Source organism: Euprymna scolopes, chromosome 20 (assembly GCF_053919585.1).
Source record: "Euprymna scolopes isolate OS-2025 chromosome 20, ASM5391958v1, whole genome shotgun sequence".
NCBI classification, from domain to species: domain Eukaryota; kingdom Metazoa; phylum Mollusca; class Cephalopoda; order Sepiida; family Sepiolidae; genus Euprymna; species Euprymna scolopes.
In genome coordinates, this window is record NC_136501.1 from 7,289,929 (window position 1) to 7,315,865 (window position 25,937).

General features: G+C 33.5%; 1 protein-coding gene and 1 pseudogene across 34 annotated transcripts in view; both read left to right on the plus strand.

The window, feature by feature from the left end:
• The window catches only part of LOC145241300 (neuron navigator 2-like), a 1,908,016-nt gene that overhangs the window by 19,637 nt on the left and 1,862,442 nt on the right, over positions 1–25,937 (plus strand). The window lies entirely within an intron of this gene.
• On the plus strand, positions 22,658–22,774 carry LOC145241730 (5S ribosomal RNA; annotated as a pseudogene).

The window sequence follows — 25,937 nt, forward strand, 5'->3', positions numbered from 1 at the left end:
GTGACGCTCTTCTTGAGGTTGAAAGTTCAATCCTCATTGCAGGCGATACTAAGAATACAATTACGAATTACTTTGAGTTTATAATCAATAATGGCTGACAAACCGAGAGTATGTTGTCCTCGTGGATTAAATAAAAGCTTTCGTTCAAAATTCCGTCTGGATTCTAGAATTCAGTAGAAAGAGTCTCGATTTTAACAAGAGACTCTTGAAGAAGGCCAGAGAAAAGATTCTCGTGAAATGTGTGTGTATATATTTATATATATATATATATATATATATATATATATATATATATATATATATATATATATATATATATATATTAGTGTTGGGACGATTAATCAGAATCGGAAAAATTGGAAGCGGAATAAAATTAGGCATATTTTCCGATGCCCAAAACGATTCTTTTAATTGTACTTTTTATTCGATTTTGTTTAAGACATAATCTTCCACTATTAGTAGTAAGGATAAAATAATAAATATTCATCGATTTTAAAACTGAAATCTATAGATCACCCCCACCCACACACACACAAGTGTTTATTTTTACTTTTAAGAAAACATGTATGCATTTAACATGCGTTTCTGCGGTCATTGAAGAAAATGATTAAATATGCTCTTTTGTTGAACACTATTAATAACATTCATTGGTTTTATCTTTGGATATATTTAACCTCGAATTATATATATTAGCGGGGGGGGGGGCTTTGCTCGGTCGTAAAATACGCTTAAATATGTTATTTTAATTTGTCCAGATTCCGTATATACTATTATTGAGTCGTGATTTCAAAAGTAAAATAAAACATATTTGGGTGCCATCGGCTAGATTCGAAACCGAAAGCAAAACTGTATGATTTAAAGCTAGTGACGTTACCATTGCACTAACGTGACACGCATATGAACTGATTAAAAATAAACTAAGATGAATGTACAAAATGTATAACGATTTTTTAAAAATTTTGACCCATTTTTGCCCTTCCCCCCATAAAAACTATTTTAACCGGCTAAAGTCCCATAAAAGAACGGTCCATAAAAAATCCAATCATTTAAGGTCCTTGGCGCTGCTCTGCGACTTTTAGTTTCGGAGGAGATAGTTTGAAAATATGGAGACAGATAGACGGACAGACAGGCAGACAGACATAATGAGTTTTATAATATATATATATATATATATATATATATATATATATATATATATATATATATATATATATATATATATAACTACTTCATTTACTCACATAAAATTAATATACAAAAGTATAGATTTATGCGTAAACTTTAAGTATTTACTTCAAAAGTGCTCAATACGTAGGTAGAGCTAGTTAGTAAGTTATAAAATATATATGGCGATTAAGCTACACTGAATATTTGGCGTTTCATCCAGTCTAGGATTCGTCAGGCTTATGCGCGAATTCCGTGGGTGTTTCTCGTTTTTATATGGTCCTTTTCTGTTGAGGATATAGAGCAAATAGTTAATAAAACACTTTGAAAAAGAGTTAAAAACATATTTAATTAGCAAAGGAAACACTAAATAAGTGGCTAGTCCTTAATCCGCAGAGTTTCGAAAAAATACTTTCCTTCTCATCAGAGGGTAGGAATTAGCAAAATGTGGGATCGGATTTTGCATGCAAAAGTATTTGATGAAACTGCAAGTAAGTCAAAGATCTTACTTGATAACAAAAAGTGAAGCATAGGGAATATGGTGAAGAAAAAGGTGATTCCGCAAGATCCGATCCCGAATTTTGCTAAATCCTACCCTCTGATGAGAAGGAAAGTATTTCTTCGAAAGTCCGCGGATTAAGGAATATCCACTTATTTAGTGTTTCCTTTTCAGATTAAATATGTTTTTAACTCTTTTTCAAAGTGTTTTTTAACATGTTTTATTAACTATTTGCTCTTATTATAAGCTCTATCTCCTATTTGGTTTTATCGAGCTTTTACATCTGGTTGAGATTACTTCATAAATATTAATTCTTTAATATTTATAATATACTTTAGTTTTACCATCTTGGATCATGTTGATAAATTCAATTGTAATTTTTATTTTATTTTATACATGTACATATATATATATATATATATATATATATATATATATATATATATATATATATATATATATATATATATATATAATGCATTCTGTGCGATTCATTGTGAACATTAACATATTCTTTTATTTGCTCTTTTTGCTATTCAGCCATTGTTAAAATATCAATAAAGCTTTCTTTGCTAATTGTCACAAAGGCAGTTGATTGTTGCAAAGGCTTTTTCATAAAACGCAGATCACATACGGGTCAATAATATCAATTCCGCGTCCAATATTCATGAATGAAAAGTATTGATGCATTTGTGCACAGCTCTAAAGCTGTCTTACACATTGGCAAACAATTCAGCTGATTTGTAGCAAAATGTTTCGTTTATTTAAGCGTCAGTCCTTTTCACAATCGTCGTTTCTGATATTGGAATGCGTGAATACAACTGCGATGAAGCAATATTTACAACCTAAAGAATTTGACCAATCACACATGTATACTCTGTCTGTCTGTCTGTCTGTCTGTCTGTCTGTCACTCTCTCTCTCTCTCTCCTTCTCCCAATCACTCTTTCCTCTTTTTATCTCTCTTATTCTTCCTCCTCTTTCTCTCTCTCTCTTCCCCTCTTTCTCTTTCACTGCCCCCCTCTTTTTCTCTCTCTCTCAATCTTCCCCCGCTTTCTTTTTCTCACTCTTCCCCCTCTTTCTTTCTCTCACTCTTCCCCCTTTCTTTCTCTCACTCTTCCCCCTTTCTTTCTCTCACTCTTCCCCCTCTTTCTTTTTCTCACTCTTCCCCCTTTCTTTCTCTCACTCTTCCCCCACTTTCTCTCTCTCAATCTTCCCCCGCTTTCTTTCTCTCACTCTTCCCCCTCTTTCTTTCTCTCACTCTTCCCCCTTTCTTTCTCTCACTCTTCCCCCACTTTCTCTCTCTCTCTCTTCCCCCTCTTTCTTTCTCTCACTCTTCCCCCTCTTTCTTTCCCTCACTCTTCCCCCTCTTTCTCTCTTTAAATCTTACCCTTCTTTCTTTCTATCATTCTTCCCCTCTTTCTCTCTCACTCTCTCTGTCTCCCCTCTCTCTTTCTCTTCCCTCTACCACTTTTCACTCTCCTCCTTTTTTCTTTCCCTCTCTCTTTCACTCTCCTTCCTCTGTTTCTCTCTCTCTCTCCTTTCTCTCTCTCTCACGCTTCTTCCTCTCCCTCTCTCTCTCTCTCTTCTCTCTCTCACTTTCCAACCTCTTTCTGTCTCTCTTTCCATTCCCACTCTGTTCCCATTTTCTTTTTCCCACTCTCTCACTCCCCTATCTCCTTTTTTGTGTCTTACTCACTTCCTTGCCCTGCAATCTAATTGACCGTTGCAAAAGCACAGCTGTTTTAACCACTAAAGTGTGGCCTTCACATTCATAGCGTACTCAGAACAAGACGTGCCATGTGGTGCTCATTGCCCTCCAGTCGTCACCACAGTTAAATTACTTCCTCGTTCCAGAGACAAAACTATTTGAAAGGTGAGAGGTTAGTGTAGTTTGCTTGAAGCATTGTCTAGTGAGTATATAAAGGAAATGTCAATTGATGGAAGGCAATACAATGCAAATGTGTAATGGATGGGCATAAACTGAAGCAAATTGAGATTTATAATGGTGGAATAAGCTATGCAGATTCGCCTTTAATAACACTATATATATATATATATACTAGCAAAAGTACCCGTCGTTGACTGGGTTCAAAAACAGCCTACAGAAAATGGACTCTGATTTATGAAAGTATGATAGGTTATGAAAACGAAGGGTTGTAAAGAGATAGCTTCGAATTTAGTGGTATCAAAACCAAAGCAAAATATGATGAAAGTAAAAATAAAATAGATAAACCCCATAATTTATTATACCATACCTGTTCACTCTGAAACACTTATCACAATATTCTGTGGATCTATATTAAAAACCTTGTTAAACTTTGTGACATATTCCCATTCTATAGAGGGCAGGCACAAACGAACACCCCATAATTTTATTATACCATATTTCTTCAAACTGAAACATAATTATCAAAGTATACTTACGCAGATAGATATGAAAAGTCTTTATTAAAGTCTGTGCCTATTTCCATTCTATGGAGGCCAGGCGCGAACGCAGACCCCACAATTTTATTATACTATCCCTATTTAAGTTAAAACATACTTATCAAAGTATTATTATGTACATCTATATCAAAAACACTTGTAAACGTTTTTTTATTTTTAAACTTTTTATTTCCATACTTTGTGGGACCAAGCACGTACGCAGACCCCACAATTTTAATGAATCATCATTATGCCAAAGCAATCATACCCATTCCTATGTCTCGATACATCTTCTATCATTATATGTGATCAGTTTTCAATAATAGTCAACCATATTGGAGCCTATTCATGACCAGACACACACAGACGTTCAGCTATATATGTGTGTGTATGTATATGTGTGTGTGGGTGTTCTTGTTGTTTTTTGTTATGTATATTTTATACGTAATATGTTTTTACTTGCGACAGCATGGTCAGATGGAAGATCCATATAATAATATTTCGAGAGAACTCACTTTGTCATATAAGTGTTCGACTTTTAAACGTTCCATGCTTATTCGGGATATTGTAAACATAAGAAATTGGATATTAATTTTATTTGTCATAAAAATGTATTATATTATTTGAGCTTAAATGTATAAGGTTCGTGTTAATGCTCAATATTATTTATTTTATTTTTAATATTTCATCTTATTTATTTTTCGTGTTTTATAACTAATTCTCATTTGTTGAAGTTTAAATTTTTTCTTTATTAAAACCATTTAAATGAAGGCATTATTTATTGTAGGCAGATGTGATTCGTTTTTTGTGTGTTTCAATCCTATTCTGACTCTTTCCAAATTACTGATTCTGATTTACCCTCTATGCAAAAGTGCCTGAATAATCCTGCCGGCATTATCCAGTAGGGGTATCTCAGGCGATTTGCACGGAATTGATTTAAAAAAAAATCTGACTTCTGACCCTGGCGTTGGCTTTTAGAAAATCTAACTGTGTCTCTAACTGTAAAAAATAGGACCATACGTTTGTAAATTTTTATTCTCCCTTTTTTTTTACTGTTTATCTTTTTTGTTATTTTCTATCCTATTTTTTCTACTTTCCAACATCCGAGGGGGGGCAGAGGGCAATAGTATGAAACTAATTTCTCATTAGATGTCGATGAAATAACAACTTGTGTTCAATACATCGCATACAATGAATTTTGGATTATTGGTATCACGTGATGATGTCAAATAACCCCAATCGGTTGATATGTCATAAAGCACACAAAAAAAATTAATCAAATTCATGAAATGAACATTTCTATCAGTCTGTAATTTTTCTCTTGGAGTAAAAGAAAAAGAAAAGCTAATCTCTAAAATGATGGAATCGTGATCACAGAACAGATACTGTACTATGCTCACCAAAAATCCTCTAAATTGAGCATTTAAAGATAATGCACTGGTTTGATATAGTAAAATTAGTTCAGCTTTAATAGAAGTAATAGTATAGTCTCATCTTCAGACAGATACCAAATCTCCATTAGTAATAAATATTCTTCTCTCCTACGTGTTTCTACCATTATTTGTGTTGCCATGGTAACACAATGGGTTTAGAATCCTCCCTTAAAATAAAACTTTATGAAAAATAAATAAATAAAATATTCAAGAATCGGATTTTTTTTTTTTTTTTTGTAAAACATTTTTCATTTCAGGAAATGTGTCGACCAAGCAACATGGTAATTTTAGACATTGCGCTGTAGTTTTATGAAATGTTTTTGAATTAAACTATTTTTTCCTATTTATTTTTAGTCAGACAACGAATGTTTATTTTTTTAAATTTGATTAATTTGAATGTCAGTAGATTTTCTATGGTTTGGCAATTTTGTTTTTCTTGGGACAAAACAAATATTTTGTTTTGGCATTCAATGTATTTTTGTCTTTTTTCCTAAATCTGTTTTCCCGGAGAGAGAGAGAGAGAGAGAGAGAGAGAGAGAGAGAGAGAGAGAGAGAGAGAGAGAGAGAGAGAGAGAGAGAGAAAACAGATGTTGAAGATAGCCATGTAAAAGAGGCATATTATAGATCCCCTTTGCGTAGGATTTGAAACCGATAGTACCGATGTTGTTCTGGTCTTCTGTAACACCCATATATAAATATATTTTACGCTCTTGTTTTTTAATTCTTTTAATAATTGGGCGTTCTGCTGGGATTTTTTCCTAACTTTAAACACATACACACACGTATATAATATTTTTAAAATATTAACAATTATTTTTTATAACTACAGGCCCTTGTGTTTCATGCTTCCGCAATCATCAGTGTATCAAGTGATAATTACTGATGGTCAGGAGATTCAAATCCAATCAAAAAGTCATCCTCGATTCCATAGGCTAGCATTTTACCTCTAAGGCACTTGCAATTAGCACCAGGATAGGCATGCATAATAAACAGTCATGAGAGTATTCAACAACCGGAAGTTGGAATGTTATATTCGCGGTAAAGTTGACCGTTTTTTTTTTTATTTATTTCCTGAACTTTACTTTCTTAAAGGGCTTTATAACTACTTTCTTAAAGGGCTTTATAATTTACTTTCTTAAAGGGCTTTATAATTTACTTTCTTAAAGGGCTTTATGACTTTACTTTCTTAAAGGGCTTTAAAACTTTACTTTCTTAAAGGCTTTATAACTTTACTTTATTAAAGGGCTTTATAATTTACTTTCTTAAAGGGCTTTATAACTTTACTTTCTTAAAGGGCTTTATAACTTTACTTTCTTAAAGGGCTTTATAACTTTACTTTCTTAAAGGGCTTTATAATTTACTTTCTTAAAGGGCTTTATAATTTACTTTCTTAAAGGGCTTTATAATTTACTTTCTAAAAGGGCTTTATAATTTACTTTCTTAAAGGGCTTTATAACTTTACTTTCTTAAAGGGCTTTATAACTTTACTTTCTTAAAGGGCTTTATAATTTACTTTCTTAAAGGGCTTTATAATTTACTTTCTTAAAGGGCTTTATAACTTTACTTTCTTAAAGGGCTTTATAACTTTACTTTCTTAAAGGGCTTTATAACTTTACTTTCTTAAAGGGCTTTATGACTTTACTTTCTTAAAGGGCTTTAAAACTTTACTTTCTTAAAGGGCTTTATAATTTACTTTCTTAAAGGGCTTTATAATTTACTTTCTAAAAGGGCTTTATAATTTACTTTCTTAAAGGGCTTTATAACTTTACTTTCTTAAAGGGCTTTATAACTTTACTTTCTTAAAGGGCTTTATAATTTACTTTCTTAAAGGGCTTTATAATTTACTTTCTAAAAGGGCTTTATAATTTACTTTCTTAAAGGGCTTTATAACTTTACTTTCTTAAAGGGCTTTATAACTTTACTTTCTTAAAGGGCTTTATAATTTACTTTCTAAAAGGGCTTTATAATTTACTTTCTTAAAGGGCTTTATAACTTTACTTTCTTAAAGGGCTTTAAAACTTTACTTTCTTAAAGGGCTTTATAATTTACTTTCTTAAAGGGCTTTATAATTTACTTTCTTAAAGGGCTTTATAATTTACTTTCTTAAAGGGCTTTAAAACTTTACTTTCTTAAAGGGCTTTATAACTATAATACCTCTGCGCTATTTAATTGTTGCTACAATTCAATAAGGAAACTCATATTAAAAGAACGAAATTTATATTTAAACACAGATTAACTGATTTACATCATATACTAGCATTTCAGCCCGGCGTTGCCCGGGTGTTTTGAGGTGTATGTTGAGCAAAAAAAAAAAAAATAGCGGTCAATTTTTTTTAGCTTTGACCCCTATTATGACCCCTTAAAATTTATTATTTTGGGCTCAAATCGAGTTATTAAGTTAGATCGATGTCCAATGAACCTATATCTAAAATTTCAAGTGTTTGGACCGAAAATTGTCATAGGAGTTTGGTAGAGTTCTCTAAGGTCAAATCGTTGAACTTTGACCCCTTAATCGCCAAATTTCTGTCTGAAAACGAATCACATCGATTTTTCCAAATCTCAGTACCCTGTCTATCAAATTTAGAGTCTGTAGACTAAAAATTGACAGAGTTATTGCGTAGGGAAATGTACACACACAGACACACAGATACACACACAGACTGACACTTTCACTTTTATAGATATATAGATATATTCAGTCAATAAATACAAAAAAACGAAGCTACACTCATTTCATTTCAATTACACATCCACATTTGAATTATAACGGCCATATTTATTCTAAAAGAACATAAATTGCATCATATCTTCTTAAATAGCTAAACAGCTATAGGATGTGATATTTTTTAATGTCACTCACTTCACAATATTATACACGTTTTGAAATACCAACAACTCTTTCGTTCTGAAATGGAACAAAGACATCTTTTTCACAGCAAGAATATTTTCAAATATTGTACTGATATTTTATTTTCTTCAATTTAATCATTCCAAGGAAAAATAAAGACGAAACGTTGATGAGCAACTAACCCCCCCCCCCTTTTCATCTCTCCATCATGTCGGTAGATTATTTTCATTTATTTTCATCGTCGTCCTCTCCCGCTCATACCCGAGTATTGGGTCCTGTCGCTTGTCACCAATCTCCTATCTTTGGAATGGATGCCTCTGTGTGACATGGCTGTTGAGTCCGAGTCTATGGTGAAAAAGTCATAGACAGTGTTCGCAGGGTAGAGTAGTATATGGGTTTAATAAAATATGTTGAGAAACACTTTAGTAAGAGTTAAAAACATATTTATTATTCGGAAACGAAAAACAAATGGAGGTGAAAGTCCTTAATTTCGTGGAGTTTCCGTCTCATCAAAGTAAAGGAGTTAGCAAAATTTTGCTTGTAAAGCATTTACTGAAACTAGGTATGAACTGGATCATACCACCGTGAAACTGAAGTAGACAGCAATGAACTAGATGGAGTGGAGTGCAAAGGAATGTGTGTGTGTGTGTGTGTGTGTGTGTGTGTGTGTGTGTGTGTGTGTGTGTGTGTGTGTTGTTTATGGGAAAATATGCTTATTCAATTTAATTTCACCCTTTATTTATACCCATTCTTTTATTTATGAAGCTCGATGTCTGTTAAATATAACTACAGAGCATATGCAAAGAAATGACAAAAAGAATCTATATTCAAAATTCCAAAATATTGTTCATCTCACCGTTTATTTATTTCTGCATGCTAAAATGTTCAGTTCTTGACAGCACCTGTTTCGTAGCGCAGAAGCATTCATATAATTATTATGTCATTTTTTTTTTTTTTAATATTCCCCGCCTTGATTCGTCAGAAGAATAAGAACCCACTTTTTAAAGTTAATGAGTACTTATACCTCGGATGAGTCAGGGTGGAGAATATTAAAAAAAATGACATAATAATTATAAGATTGTTTCTGTGCTATGAAACAGGTGCTGAATTGAACATTTTAGCATGCTGAAAGAAATAAACAGTAATATGGACATAATCTTAGAATTTGGAATATAGATTTTTTGTCATATATATATATACACTAGACATAGCTGTGAATCGCTGGCCCACAACTGCTACTCAGCACTGACTCCTCATCTTTATTTATTTCTCCATTTACCCCCTACTCCTGTACAAAAAATTCCTCGCATCATAAAGTGACAGAAAAATAAGAAGTTAAAAAAAAGAACCTTTTTTCATTATATCGGACTTCATGTTTGTTGTATAAAAATCGTGTTATACATTCTTATCACAAAAATAAAGAAAATAAAAAATTAAAAAAATCATGAAATTAATTTGTATTAAGTGTTTAAGACATGACATGATCTGAAAAGAAATAATTATTTTTGAATTATTAGGTACTTTTATTATTTACCCCCGACTGTATAATATTTTACCTCCTAGGGGTATATTTAACCCTGATTGAGAACCTCTGTTTTAGATAGATTACGATTAGACTGCGATAGATAGAAACTAATTTCGATAATTTATTTTATTCAATTTCATATCAAATGATAACTGCACCAATCTGAAGAAAATTCCTCGTGCTGCTAAAATATATAATCAAATTAATTGTGAAATAAAGTCAACATTCCTTTTAAAACGTGTCAAAAAATATGCAGGATATTTATTTAGAAATCTTGGCTAATATATTATCTCGAAGATGCCGAAATAAATTAACTTAAAAACATATAAAATAAATTGCTTCAATTTTAAGATATAAAATGCGATTTTCATATATAGTAAATAAATTAAATCTACACCCTGTTAAAATATTCAGGGAAATTAAAATATAAAACTGATTATTTTTGAACGGCATAAATGAGACTTGGACATATGTATGGAAAGAAATATGTGTATGTGTATGTGTGTATGAGAGAGAGAGAGAGAGAGAGAGAGAGAGAGAGAGAGAGAGAGAGTCTATTGAATATGATAGGGAGACGACCATTGGATTAAAACACAATCTTGAAAAGAAAGCTTATTTATCCGATGTATCATTGTATCATCCTTAGTTAAAAAAAAAAAAAAAAAAAACGCGGGCTGGAAACTGACTCAGCTAACAATTTGCAGCTATTGCTAATAAAAATAAGACAAAATAAAAAGAAAAGAATGGCGGACATTGTAAAGAGGAGTTGTAAAATGCTACCGAGAAAGGCGCAGCAGAGGCTTCACTGCCAAATGCCGGCCTCTAACCACTTGTTACTGCAGCTCGATGGGCGAGGTAGTTGAGGGAGGAAGAGTTCGGTCTGGGAAGGGGGGGAGGGGCTGAAAAAGCAGTATCACTTTTACAACATAAGATTTGTTAGATTTCAATTAATTCTATTTATTAATCCGTTTAATCACTGTTTTGTTACTACCTAGACCATCTCACAAACTATGCTGGAAATTCCTATTTTGAGGATAATTTCAAGTATGCATTCCTATAGTGCTCAATACACACTAGAGCTGTAAACTAATCTATATATAATTACGATAGCGTGTGTGTTATTTTTTGTGTCAAGCTTACATCCGGGTCGTTTAATTGTTATGATAGCACTTTAGTAATCTAATTTTTTTTCCTAAATAATTTTATCAAGAATTCTTCATAAGTTTTGGTTTCGGTTTCGATTATAGCTGAAGGAACTATATATATATATATATATATATATATATATATATATATATATATATATATATATATATATAAAGTTTGGAATTCGGTTTCGATTCAAGCTGATGAACCCAAGTCAAATAGATATATTTTTAATTTTTGAAATCGCAACTTTATAATATATAAAAATCGATAGAACATTAACTCTATCATAATATATACGGAATCTGCAAAAATTAAAATTTCATATTTAAGCATATTTTATGATCTGGCTACGCCGGGCGTCCCTGTTAGCTTGGATAAATACTTTTTGCAGTTTTAACAAAAGAGCTACAATAATATCACAGCGTCTCCATGTACACTGAATATCTACAGAATGCCAACATCAATATATTGCATATGAATGAGTCCCCTGTGGAATTTCCACAGGTCTCGCTAGTGATGCAGAAATATGTAAAATGTCTACACAAAATCACGTTTCACGTCATGCCCTAAAGAAATTCGATTAAAATATGATTGTATCACTTAACTATATTTTTCTACTACTACTACTGCTACTACTACTACTACTACTACTACTACTCACTAGGACACTTCACACAGGACATTATCAAAACTTTCCTTAGGAGAACAGCCTGCGGTGTTCCCTGGAGTCTGAGTGATAACAAGTCTTCCCAAATTTCCAGTACTCACCATCTCTTTCGATAACCTTTGCAAAATTAGTTTGCGTTATCGCAAGAGCCATTGATTTCTCGTTGGTAGCAACGATTAGTCTTCACTGGAATTTGTGTGGCACAAAACCTCCCCAAGATCCCAGTCCTCTTTGGACTCATCCAGTTCTGGTTATCACTTTCTCTGCGCAGTCTTTCCATCCTCCTTGACTCTCCTCGATTATTTGATGTGGTGCCATTTTAGGGTGATACTACAATTTGGGCGAGAGAGGCAAGAGGGTTAACAAAGTTTCAGTTTTCACGATTCCATGTTTTCTGTTCTACAGCTGTAATAGTTTCTATATGTCCGGCCTCCGCCTGTAGCTCGTGTGTTAGCCTCCACATTCAATGGTTTTTCTTATGTTTCAGCTGTTTTGATTATTTTTATCTGTTGAGTCTTCTTCGGCCATCCCTCTGATTCCAATCTCCCCCATGCTTTTTTCAAAGGTTTTAGGATTGTTCCTACTATTAATGGTGTTATTTTTACTTTCTTCATTTTTTTATATCCTTTTGAGCTCTCTGGTCAGTTCCGTGTATTTGCTCTGCTTCTCTGTCTCATTGATATTCACACTGTGGTTTGCTGGAACGGCGAAATCTAAGATCTATCAGAACTTTTCTTTTTTCTGAAATTATGTGTTAGTTTATTGCTTATCAACTAATGTAGTAATATTTTGTCATTTCTTAACGATAAATTTTATTGGTATGAGTTAGCTCCCCTAGACTTTTTTTTTTGGAGGGGGAAGCTTCTTTTTCTAATATACACAAATATAGACTCACACACACACACACACACACACACACACACACACACACACACACACGTATTATAACACGATTAAATTTACTGCCTTCCTGTTATTTTTGTATGACAGCTGGCCTGATCTCATATTCCTGTTTCGTTTTTACAGCATTCTCTTAGTTTGTTTTCTTTTTGAAAAAAGAGATGCATATCCTCGAAATTATTAAAGACATTTACCATCCCGATTATATTAAACAATAAGTCTATATTCACGGATTATATATGTGAATGATTTTGAAAGATAAATAGATATACGATAGTATTAGTAAAACCTTTTCTCTGCTAGTTGTTCATACGTCACATCACTTCAATAACCCGGCATTCCACATTGCTAACAACCTTCTTACAGACTTACATAAATCCATCTCTTCGAATATTTGTGGTAAGTTTATCTATTTTACGACGATTTAATAGCTCTCTGCAACTATGCCCCTCATTCCTCAGCACAAGGTTTGTTAAGGTCGTTGGCGCAAACTTATGGTAGCTCATTAAATCCTCTCCTTGCCGCTAGGCGTTTATCCTTAAGCTTTCTCAGACTCTGTCATACACAACACCCGACCCTTCTTTTCTTCTCATTAATCAGTTTTGTTTTCTGGTGTAGTTTAATCCAGCTCTTCTCTCTTGCTAAACCAGCTCATTGCACCTGTCTGAATACTCCTGGCTTGTTTTTAATTCCTTTTCTGCTTTCTTTAGCCTCTCTCTCCCACACACAACAACAATGTATTATAAAATCTTTCCATTAAAATCTTAAAGGTAGCTTTATTACGCCTCCACCCTGACCTCGGCTCGTGTTAATCCGTGCCAGCATACTGGGCAAGATATGTTAAGCACATTCTTACCTTGTTCGTCCCCACTTTGCATACCACAGCTTCTTTGATATTGCACAATGCGGTACTTTAGCTTAGAATAAAATCCCTCATCTAATTTAAGTGCAGCAAACAATGGCATGCAACGAGAAAAGACAATAAAGAGAGAAGAATTGTAAGATGTTAGCAATTTATGAAATTGTATAATAACAAGCAACTAATAGTTGCTTTAAAAAACTTATAGTGGGGGAAGAGAAAACATATAATAACAAGCAACTAATAGTTGCTTTAATAAACTTATAGTGGGGGAAGAGAAAACATATAATAACAAGCAACTAATAGTTGCTTTAATAAACTTATAGTGGGGGAAGAGAAAACATATAATAACAAGCAACTAATAGTTGCCTTAATAAACTTATAGTGGGGGGAAGAGAAAACATATAATAACAAGCAACTAATAGTTGCTTTAATAAACTTATAGTGGGGGGAAGAGAAAACATATAATAACAAGCAACTAATAGTTGCTTTAATAAACTTATAGTGGGGGGAAGAGAAAACATATAATAACAAGCAACTAATAGTTGCCTTAATAAACTTAGAGGTGGGGAGAGAAAACATATAATAACAAGCAACTAATAGTTGCTTTAATAAACTTAGAGGTGGGGAGAGAAAAATTATAATAACAAGCAACTAATAGTTGCTTTAATAAACTTATAGTGAGGGGGGAAGAAAGCATATAATAACAAGCAACTAATAGTTGCTTTAATAAACTTAGAGGTGGGGAGAGAAAACATATAATAACAAGCAACTAATAGTTGCCTTAATAAACTTAGAGGTGGGGAGAGAAAACATATAATAACAAGCAACTAATAGTTGCTTTAATAAACTTAGAGGTGGGAAGAGAAAACATATAATAACAAGCAACTAATAGTTGCTTTAATAAACTTAGAGGTGGGAAGAGAAAACATATAATAACAAGCAACTAATAGTTGCTTTAATAAACTTAGAGGTGGGGAGAGAAAAATTATAATAACAAGCAACTAATAGTTGCTTTAATAAACTTATAGTGAGGGGGGAAGAAAGCATATAATAACAAGCAACTAATAGTTGCTTTAATAAACTTAGAGGTGGGGAGAGAAAACATATAATAACAAGCAACTAATAGTTGCCTTAATAAACTTAGAGGTGGGGAGAGAAAACATATAATAACAAGCAACTAATAGTTGCTTTAATAAACTTAGAGGTGGGGAGAGAAAACATATAATAACAAGCAACTAATAGTTGCTTTAATAAACTTAGAGGTGGGGAGAGAAAACATATAATAACAAGCAACTAATAGTTGCTTTAATAAACTTAGAGGTGGGAAGAGAAAACATATAATAACAAGCAACTAATAGTTGCTTTAATAAACTTATAGTGGGGGTGGGGAAGAGAAAACATATAATAACAAGCAACTTATAGTTGCTTTAATACACTTAGAGGTGGGAAGAGAAAACATATAATAACAAGCAACTAATAGTTGCTTTAATAAACCTGTAGGGGAAAAAAGGAAAAACGTAGAAGACCGACATGAAATAACATATGTTGATATGCCATAAAATAAAATTGCTAAATTTTGACTGCAAAGGAAAGCGCTTAAAACTAATAAACCAATGAAAAACGATATTCTGATTTTTTTTAGATGAGGATTGATTATTCATGTCATTTGCATTCTTAAGACTACTGTTCTCATCTTGAGTGTTATTTTTACAACGTTTCAATCGATGTAACCTCCAACCTTCTTCAGGTATATCTTGTCGAACTCGGAAATCTTTCTGTCGAACTTGAAAATCTTTCTGCCAAACCCGGGAATCTTTCTGTCGAACTTGAAAATCTTTCTATTAAAATCGGGAATCTTTCTGTTTAACTCGTGAATCTGCACAGAATTTTTTAATAGAACTCTTTATTTAATCCAAAGGGTAGCATGTTCTTGTTTCATCAACCATGATCTGGTTAGAAGTCCTAAGTAAGTCGCAGTAATATATTAAGTGCTGTACGCACTGGGGATTAAACTTTCAACCTCCAGAAGAGTGTAATTTTACAAACTACTTTATCCACTATGCCACGGGTCCTTGCGTCGTAAAATCCAATCATTAAATTATGAGAATAACATCCAAGATGAGAAAAATAGTCGAAATAGTCCAAATAATCAATCCTCATCTCAAAAATTCAGAAACGTAATAAAAATTTTAGGTCATTCTTTTCTCTGTTCCAAAATGTGAAGAACAATTTTCACTTCCAAATTATCTTTTAATGACGCGAATGTTGTCTTTTTTCTGCAAAACGTGTTATTCTTGATTTTATTCTGTTGCCAAAAAGGTCGAGTTCTTTCGCAAAATAAATGACGTTTTTTATTCTTCTCTCATGATGTGTGTTTCTCTGCAAAACTAATTTTTATGAAGAAAAATAATAAAGCGTTATCTTGAGATGTGTCCATTCAATCTGAGTGATTAGTGACCAAAACGCTATTTCAGACTTAAGTGTGACAGACCAAAGAAAATATTATTTAAAACTTGTGCGTGGCAAACCAAAGAAAATGCTATTTCAAACTTAAGTGTGGCAAACCAGTCAAAATGTTATTTCAAACTTAAGTGTGTCAGACCAAAGACAATATCATTTAAAACTTAAGCATGGCAAACCAACAAAAATGCTATTTAAAAATTATACGTGAAATTAGTATTTTTGCTATTTCAAAATAGTATTTTTGTTGGTCTGTCAGACCAAAAAAAATGCTATTTCAAACTTATGCATGACAGACCAACAAAAATGCTATTTCAAACTTAAGCATAACAGATCAACAAAAATGTTATTTTAAACTTAAGCATAACAGTGAGAAAAATATTTGAAACTGAAATATGAAAACTGACTACAGTCTCTCACAGATATGTTTAATTGCATAAAAAAATCTGTACATTTATTTAATCTGCACATTTTAGGGACGAAACTGTCATTTTAAAGTGAAGCATGAATGACTGGCTGATAGACAAAACCTTTCATTGAGATGCGAGGACATATCTAAAAAAAAAAAAAAAGGAAAAAAAAAGCGAGTTTGAATTGCAAAAATAAAAACCAAAATCTTTCCCTTCTACATAACCCGGGATAATTAATGTTCATCGAATGCAAGCGAAGTATTTATTTATTTTTTTTTTTGTAAAATTTTGTTGAATAATTGAATAGATTGAGTTTGGCATAAATTTGTTGCTTTTGTTATATCTTAAAGGTATGGGGGGGGGGTAATTGATACCATGAACTTATCATGAACTATCGATTTGGCTAAGTCAAATTCATATGTATTAAAGTGCATGAACGTATTTAGAATTTGATTGACTCCACCCTTTCTTCTTCTTCACTGAACCTTCTCTCTTTCTTTCCCTCTTTCTCTCACTCACTCACTCACTCACAGACGTGATGTTGCTAGTCTCAGTCTTTTTTTAATAAATACTATTATAGCATGTTCTTTAGAATTTTCTCATCTATTCTCTGCTTCCTTTATTTCAGCTCGTTTGATTCGGTAGTCTAGTGGTCTTCATCAATTTACTGTTCTGATACTTCATTGTAATGCAGTTTTCTATTCCAGCAGCTTTTTTTCCAAGGACTGCAATCTTGTGGAACTCTCTTCCTGCTCTCTGTTTTCTTCCTACCTTAGTGCTTAGCTGTAGTATTTTCAGGACTAAAGTCAATATGTACCTCCTGTCTTTGTGATAATCATCTTTCTTTCTTGTTAGCTCCTTACATCAAGTGGCTTTACGCTTTGTCTTTAGCGATTTCCATGTGAAAACAAGTTAAGCATGCATGGTCTCCCGTGAGTGCACAGTAAAAGTGTGGACGGACGAATGGACAAGGGTGAATTTATAGGTCCACCCTTCTTTTGTCCAGGGACCAAAAATCTTATTGCATCCATTGGGAACAAACTATACACGCCAGGAAAGCGTGACCTGAAAAATTTCCATGCAACTATACATGGAGTAGCAACTTTTTAAAGCATTATTTTCTTCACTCCAGACAAGGCAATATTGCTACTGAAGCATAAAGGACTACTCTGGTAGGACTACATTTATAAGGAGCAACCTGGGTGGGGAGTTAGGCAGCAAGATATTTGTTTTATATTTGAAGTTCTGCATGTTCTATATTGTCAACGAAACAGGTAGCAGGAAGGGAATTCCAATTATTTTTCAATTAGACATATATAACGAATCGGTTTTCATAAGTATTTGTTGTTGTTTTTTTTTTTTTTTTGCATATCTTAAATATTTTATTTTTCAATATGAACACTTAAATGAAAAGACAGACTTTTCGCCTGACAAGATCTTAGATAAAGATCGAAACATCGTTATGCCAGTGTAGTAAACCTTGTACATGTCTGTATAAATCAATATTAATATAAATAGCTCTATCAATTTTTGAGCATTATTATGTAAACATAGTGGATATGCGAATATATTCCTTATCCGAAATACCATACAAGGGACATTCCCAAAAGTAGTGCCTCCTATTTTTTTTATTCCGTCCAAATGGATCAGAGGAGATTGCAAATTTCATTGTTATGGCAGAAATTATGCATTAATGATCTGAAAGTTTCATCTCTCTGTTGAAGATATTGACGGTTTCATGCTCTAAGAAAGCAATCCCTGTCATGAATATGCATCAGAAGTAGAGATGCATTATTGAACTAGCAAAAAAGCGTTGAGAATGGTGCTATATATATAGAAACATAAATTCTGGAGCACAAAAGGTCGCTCGTTTTAATGGTACTACTCTCGACTTTGCAGTTCTTATACTTTTTAGTTTCTGAGTTTAAAAATAGGAAGCTTAATTTTTGGCACAATCCTCGTGTATTTGTGTGTGTGTATATATATATATGTGTGTATATATATATATATATATATATATATATATATATATATATATATATAATGAAATTATAGACAAGATAATAATAAAAAAAATGAAAAAAACGCACACATTTAACTACACCTAGGTTTAAAATAGGTCAAATCACTAGATATCTACACTTCCCGCTAAAAAAAGCACACACAAAGGAAGGGGTGAACCCATGGTAAATTGGGCCTTTGTCCTATAAGTGCCTGCTCATTGGCTAATTAGGAAGAGAGCGGTGAAAACTAGGAATCTAATTGACTAACTATAAACTCATTAGAATGGGCGTATATAAAAACACGAGACAACCACAACTCTTCGCATAAACCTGAGGAATCCTAGCATGGATGAAACGTGGAATATTCTGTGTAGCTTAATTACCATATATATTTTTATAACTTACTAATATATATATATATATATAGTGGCATCAAAAAGAAAGTCCGCACTTATCATTTTTTCAAAAGCTGCAAATTTAAGCCAAATTGAATGCAACTGTTTAAACAACCTATATCTCATTTTATTCGCCTTTTATTCTTCTAAAAAATAATAAACAGACTATATACCTGTTCTGTCCTTCAATGAGAATATTTTAATAACCACACAGGTTTCAGTGGATCTGCATCTAGGAAACAAAACTATACAGCCATTATATATATATATATATATATATATATATATATATATATATATATATATATATGACTTCACATAGCAAAGCTTTTTTTCTGGTTTGTTTTCATCGTGTAATTTACCCGCCTGCACATTATTCAAATACCAATGCTGTTTAGTGCTTATTGCTCTTAGACACAAGAAACAAAGTCTCAAAGAATTTATCTCGGAAAACAAATCAATAAAACTTCCGACAGAAATTCACACATTCACCACCCACAAATTAGATTGTAATTTCGCGCCCTTCCCCCATCCACCCGCACACCACGCTGTTTTATTCCTTTAATCGTTCATTGTTTATTTTCTGCGTTCATATTTACGTTTCTATAAACAGTCATAAGTAATTCCTCCAAAACATTTTTTTGCACATCTTCACATTGTAAGTAAACAATCTCATGACACGGAGAAATCACGTTTGCGTGGATTTAGATATTTGCATAAGCAAGAGCTTGAAGCATATGTTAGTGTATCTATTAGAATGTTAATATGTTTATTTGCAAAAATACACGACACGGGGAGGGGCACATTTTTGCTTATAGGTATTGTAATCAAGCATATTATACTAAAGGAGAGGATAATGCTTGGGAGGAGGTATCATGATAATAGAACTTATACAACAATATCCTTCTTATTGAATAGAATATTGAATTATCATTAGAGTATTAGTATTGTCTCAGCCGGAGACAGATACCAAATCTCTATCAGTAATAGATAAACACACACACACACACACACACACACACACACACACACACACACACATATATATATATATATATATATATATATGAAATATATTTGGATTCTTCGGGCTACTTTTCTCGACTTGAGTGTTATTTCCACGTTTTCGTTGATTGAACCTACAACTTTCTTCAGGTCTACCTTGTTGAACTCGGGAATCTTTCTGTGAAACTCTGGAATCTGCATAGAATTTTAAACGGAACCCTTTAATTTAATCAGGAGCGGGGTAGCATGCTCTGGGTAGAAGTCCTAAGTAATATGCAATTGTATTTTTCAAGATCGAACCTTCAACTTCAGAAAAGTGTAACTTCTACAACTGAATTTTACCAAGTATCCACTATGCCGTGGCTCCTTGAGGACAATTCTAGTATGAATTTTGGCACCCTTAAACCTATTTTGTTTTTCTAGATGGACAATTTCACTACTTATCATTATATATCACCCGTTATATATAGAGAGAGATTCCTGAGTTTGATGATGCACCTGAAAAAAGCCAGAGGTTAAATTGACGGAAACATTGTGAAAAAAAAAACATACTAGCTGAGAACAGTAGTCCGAAGAATTCAAATATTATGAATAATCAATCCTCATCTCAAAAGTTCAGAAACGTAATAACTATGTATCTGCAATAAATTAACAGTTCTCTGGAGTCTTGATGACAAGTCTCTCAAGATTTCTAGTACTCTCCACCTCTTTCAACAACCTTTGCAAATGACTTTGCATTATCACAACAGCCGCCTGACATTGATTTTCACCAGTAACAACTATTGATTTTCACTGAAATTTGGATGGCATTAAGTCTCCCTAAGGTCCCAGTATTTTCATACTCATTCAGTGGAGGTCTGGTTAGTGCTTTCTTTCATTGGTACTTCTATCCTCCTTGACTCTTCATGACTATTTTGTGTGGTATTAGCCGAGACTGACGCTTTTTGTGAAGGGGGAAATAACAGTTTATTTCTTTTCAGTTTCAGTTCTTTTGGTTTTATATAATTTTCCTTCCACATTTTTTTTCTTTTACTTTTGTTGCAGTTTCCATGTGGCTGATTAGTGCTTCTAGTTTATGTAGGTTGGTTTCCGCATTCAAGGATTTTTTTTAAGACTTCATCTCTTTGCATTATCGTTTGTTGTAGAGTCTTCCCTTTGATTCCAATTTCTCCTAGTCTTGTTTTCCAAGTTTTTTCGGAACTGCTTCTAGTGCTCTTACAGTTATCAGTATTGGCTTTCTGCAAGTTCCATATTCCTTTCAGCTTTCTGACCAGTTCTGCGTATTTGCTTTGTTTCTTCGTCTCTTTGATCTTAAAATAATTACTATAAAATATTGATATGTTTTAATATAATATTTAAGAATGACGTCTATTGTTTTGTATTTCCAAGCATTAAATTCATAATCCGTCTAGATCGTGACAAGTCAGTCATAAACTAATGTCTACTCTGAGTCTGACATTATTCCAAATCCTCGTATTCCGAAGTCTTTAATCTTTGAAATCTTTAATCCATAAAAACATGTGTTATTTGCGTGCATGTGTAAGTGTGTTAAGGAGATTTACATTCCAAAACGCGTAAACGCTCAAATCAACCTGAAATAATGCAAAATTGTTAACTGTTTAAGTTGGAATCCCTGACATGAAGAGGAAGAAAGGGAAAAGCAAATATGAAAAATTGTTGTCTCAAAATCTTTATTATATCAGCATTAACTATTTAATGTTTATTGGTTTTTTGAAAAAAAAATGTATTAATTGATGGGCATTATAATAATTACTGAGCTAAAAATATCAAAAATAATTGTAATCTATCTATACATCTCTCTCTCTCTTTTTCATATATATATATATATATATATATATATATATATATATATATATATATATATATATATATATATATATATACATACATATATACATATATATATATATATATATATATATATATATATATATATGTATATATAAACAAAAAAAAAACAATGTACCAAATACTTTTGCTGCTCGTTCTATATTCCGTTCTGTGCCTCTGTTCATCCGTTCAGTCTCGAAAGACAAAGGATACCCCCTGTAGGAGCAGCTGCGTGTGTAATTGTGAAGCAAGGGTTGCATAATCACCAACCACACCTCTCCTGAATCGGCATGTTTGAGTCCAATGACAAAGAGAAATCCAGGACGACAGGAAAACAATGCCGAGATAAGCAGAGAGCACATACAGCACCTGGAAGTCCCAAATGGTCACCCATTTAGTACTGATCAGGTTCAATGTTGCTTAACTTCGGTGATCCAGCAGGAACTCATATGTAAACGTGATTATACCGTACACGCTATATATCTATGTATAAAGTGACCTTGTTTTCGTGTGCAGAATGGTCTCTAGCAAACTACTCTGTCAATTTTCAGTCTACAGACTTGAAACTTGATATATGGGCTATTCAGACTTATAAAACAAATTCAATTTGGTTTTTAGCCGAAACAAAACTGCTAAGGGATACAAAATCGAAAAATCAGAACTTAGCTGATGTAAGTCGAACTAATGTGTATTTTTTACACATGTGCAAATATACATTTATACGTTTAAGCCGGTTAATTTGTCAAGCTTTGATATCCATGTAGACTTAGCCCAGATGGTAGGGAATAACGGTGGAGAGCTAAAAGTTTTGATTTCAATTCTAGCTGATGTCAACCAAGACATTTTTTTTTTTACTTTTGAAGTCACTACTATATATTGGGTACAATACAATAATCAATAGAGAATTGGCTCTATAATAATAAATGCCAAATCTGCATAAATTAAAATATCATATTTAAGCATTATGTATGACTGGGCAATGCCCGGCGACCTGCTAGTGTGTGTGTGTGTGTGTGTATATATATATATATATATATATATATATATATATATATATATATATACACGGCATAATCGCGTTGACACACTGGTTCTCGTCAGATCACCGAAGTTAAGCAATGTTGAACCTGGTTAATACCAGACGGGTGACCATTTGGGAATTCTAGGTGCTGTATGTGCTCTCCGCTTATCTCTGCATTTGTTTCCAGTTGTCCTGAACATACACTTCACTTGCCACTGATATTTAACAATGTCGACTCAGGAGAGGTGTGGTTGGAGATTGCACACCTCTTGCCACAAAAATTTAACGCGCATGTACCCCTTCGTGGGTATCCATAGTCTTTATATATATATATATATATATATATATATATATATAATCAGTTTTATATAACCACATTGATTAGTCTTTATAAGATGAACCAAGCGATTTTATGTGAATTTGTGAATATATAATCAGTTTTATATAACCACATTGATTAGTCTTTATAAGATGAACCAAGCGATTTTATGTGAATTTGTGAATATATAATCAGTTTTATATAACCACATTGATTAGTCTTTATAAGATGAACCAAGCGATTTTATGTGAATTTGTGAATATATAATCAGTTTTATATAACCACATTGATTAGTCTTTATAAGATGAACCAAGCGATTTTATGTGAATTTGTGAATATAAAGTATTAAATTATGCATAAGCATTCTTTCAGTCTTAAGAGACAATGGATATCCTTCTCTTGTAAGTGAGCCGGTAGTCTGTAGTGAAGCAAAAGTTGCACAATCCACAACAACACATATATAACATTTTTAAAATATATATTATCAATTCATTTTATACTTACAAATACTAGTGTTTCATGCTTGTGTAATCATCAGTGTAGGAGGTAATAATTACTGCCAGTCGAGAGATTCGAACTTTGTCACAAAATCACACTTGACTTAGTAGGCTGGTATCTTCCCCCAGGCCACCAGAAATTAACACAAGAATTAGGGGAAATTAAGTACTTATAAATACCAAATCAGCGGCCATAAATATTAAACAGTCAGATTATTCAACGACAGGAAGTCGGAATGTTACATTAAGTTGACTGGCTTTTTTTTTTTTTTCTTAATTTCCTAAAATGGGCTCAAGTTTATTTTCTTAAAGGGGGTTTTTGTAACGAGAATATTTAAATGAATATTAACAATTATTTTTATACCTACAGACACTAGTCTTTCATGCTTACGCAATTATCAGTGCATGATGTGATAATTACTACTAGTCGGGAAATTTGAACCCAGTCACAATGTTATCCACAAACAGCTGATACAACATATTGTGGCTAGATGTGGCTCATGTTTTCATGCTGGTATTTGAAACGAGAGAGAGAGAGAGAGAGAGAGAGAGAGAGAGAGAGAGAGAGAGAGAGAGAGAGATTGAATTTGCCAGGAGAAAATAACAATAGAGAGAAACACAAAGATTGAAAGTGGGAAATTGAGAGAAAGGGAACAGTATGAAAAAAAAGGGGGGGAGACGATAGAGTGGTAGAAGAAAGAAGAGGAAAAAGAGAGAAAGAAAAAGTCAGAGAGAGAGAAAACTGACAAAAAAAAGGAGAAAGATGGAACTGACAGGAAAGATAAAATCAAGGAGAGAGAGAGTGTGTGTGTGCGTATGCGCGTGCGCGCGTATGTGTGTGTGTGTATGTGTGTGCGTGTGTGTGTGTATGTGTGTGTGCGTGTGTGTGTATACACACTTGTGCCGACTAATATCTTGAATTCAGATTCGAATCTCGTGTTACGAAAAACCAAAATAACAACCAACATTGCAAGTGCAGCCTTAAACAATTTTTCATGAATGAATTTCATCCTCAAGCGTCGATTCTGCATCGTCAACGACAAAGGCTGATGCTGTGCTCTACTGCGTCCTCCTTCCTATTAGCATTTCCTGCAGTTGGCAGGAGGATATAATAGCTATGCTTGTCTTATGCACGGCATGCCGCCACAACGCACAGCTGACGCGTGTCATTGTCTCCTCCCTCCCCTTCATTCCTTGCCCACCTCTGCTGCTTCTTTGCCTTGTTAGAATTTTCTTTTTCTTTTTTCTTTTGGGACATTATTGAAATATTCAACAGTTGCTTTCTCAGAAAAAATTTCTCAGTTGATGAGATATTTCAGGAACATCGCTATCACATTGAAGAGAATTTGTCTTTGTGGTGTTTATATGTAAATGCCGTCTTATATCGCAATGGTAGTTTCCCCCCCCCCCCCCAGTTTGTCTGTCATGCTTGAATTTAGTCTGCCACCTTCATCTTTATTAAAATCTTCGATACAATACATACGCATCAAAATGTGAACTGGAACAAATGCATTAGGTTGCTGCAAAGAAGGTGGGCTCCCTCTACCGTGCTAGAAAATTATTCACAACTGAGAATATCCCGTATGTCTACAAAACCAATGTTCATCCATACATGGTATATTGTCGCCACATTTGGGCTAGTGCATCCATCACTAGTCTATTCCTGGCTTTTCAATTCCACTTTTCTGACCATTGTCTCTAATCTTCTCGATTAGGGAGGGTTAGGGTAAATACCTTCTGTCATCAGTAAGTAAGATGACACATTCTTCATTCTTATCATCTTCTTCTCCACCCCTATTGTTTTTTCCATTATTCCTTCTCTGCAGCGCTTAGCTGCACCTCCCCCTAAACTTGTGCCCTCCTCTTTTGTGTGTGGAGACAGTGGTGTAGATCAGAGGTCTTTAAAGTTTTCAAACGGGTGGAGGGAGACATCTTGCTAACTTTCTAGAGTTATGTGAGCCAAAATACAGCGTAGAATGAAAAAAGTGTCGCCTTAGGGCGATAAACAACAATACAGTTTTATTTTAAAACTTTTATTAAAAAATTCAATTCAGGTAACTTGATTATGTTGTAGCCACCTTCAGCCCCAATCACTGCCTCAATACGGGTCCGAAAACTGGGAGCATGCCTTTTCTACCAGCGCTGGTGGAAATTCCATGAATACTCGGCAAATGGCAGTGATCAGGCTGGCTTTGGTGTTGTGAGAGGTCATGTTGGTGATGTTCTTGACGTATAAACAAAGTAATCCAGTAGGTTCAGATTGAGGGAGGAGAGGGGGCTGTGAGACAAGGGTACAAACTTGTAAAACTCCTTCTGAAGCCAAGCTTGGGTTTCTTTGGACTTGTATGCCGGTGTTGAGTCCTATTGCCCCACCCAGGGGCTGTAAACTTCATTTTCATCACACTGGGCATGTTCCTGTTATCTGTGACAATTTAGCGATGCATTTTGAGGGTACTGGCAAAATGATCCTGTTGTTATATTTTGGATCAGTAGGGAGCATGAGT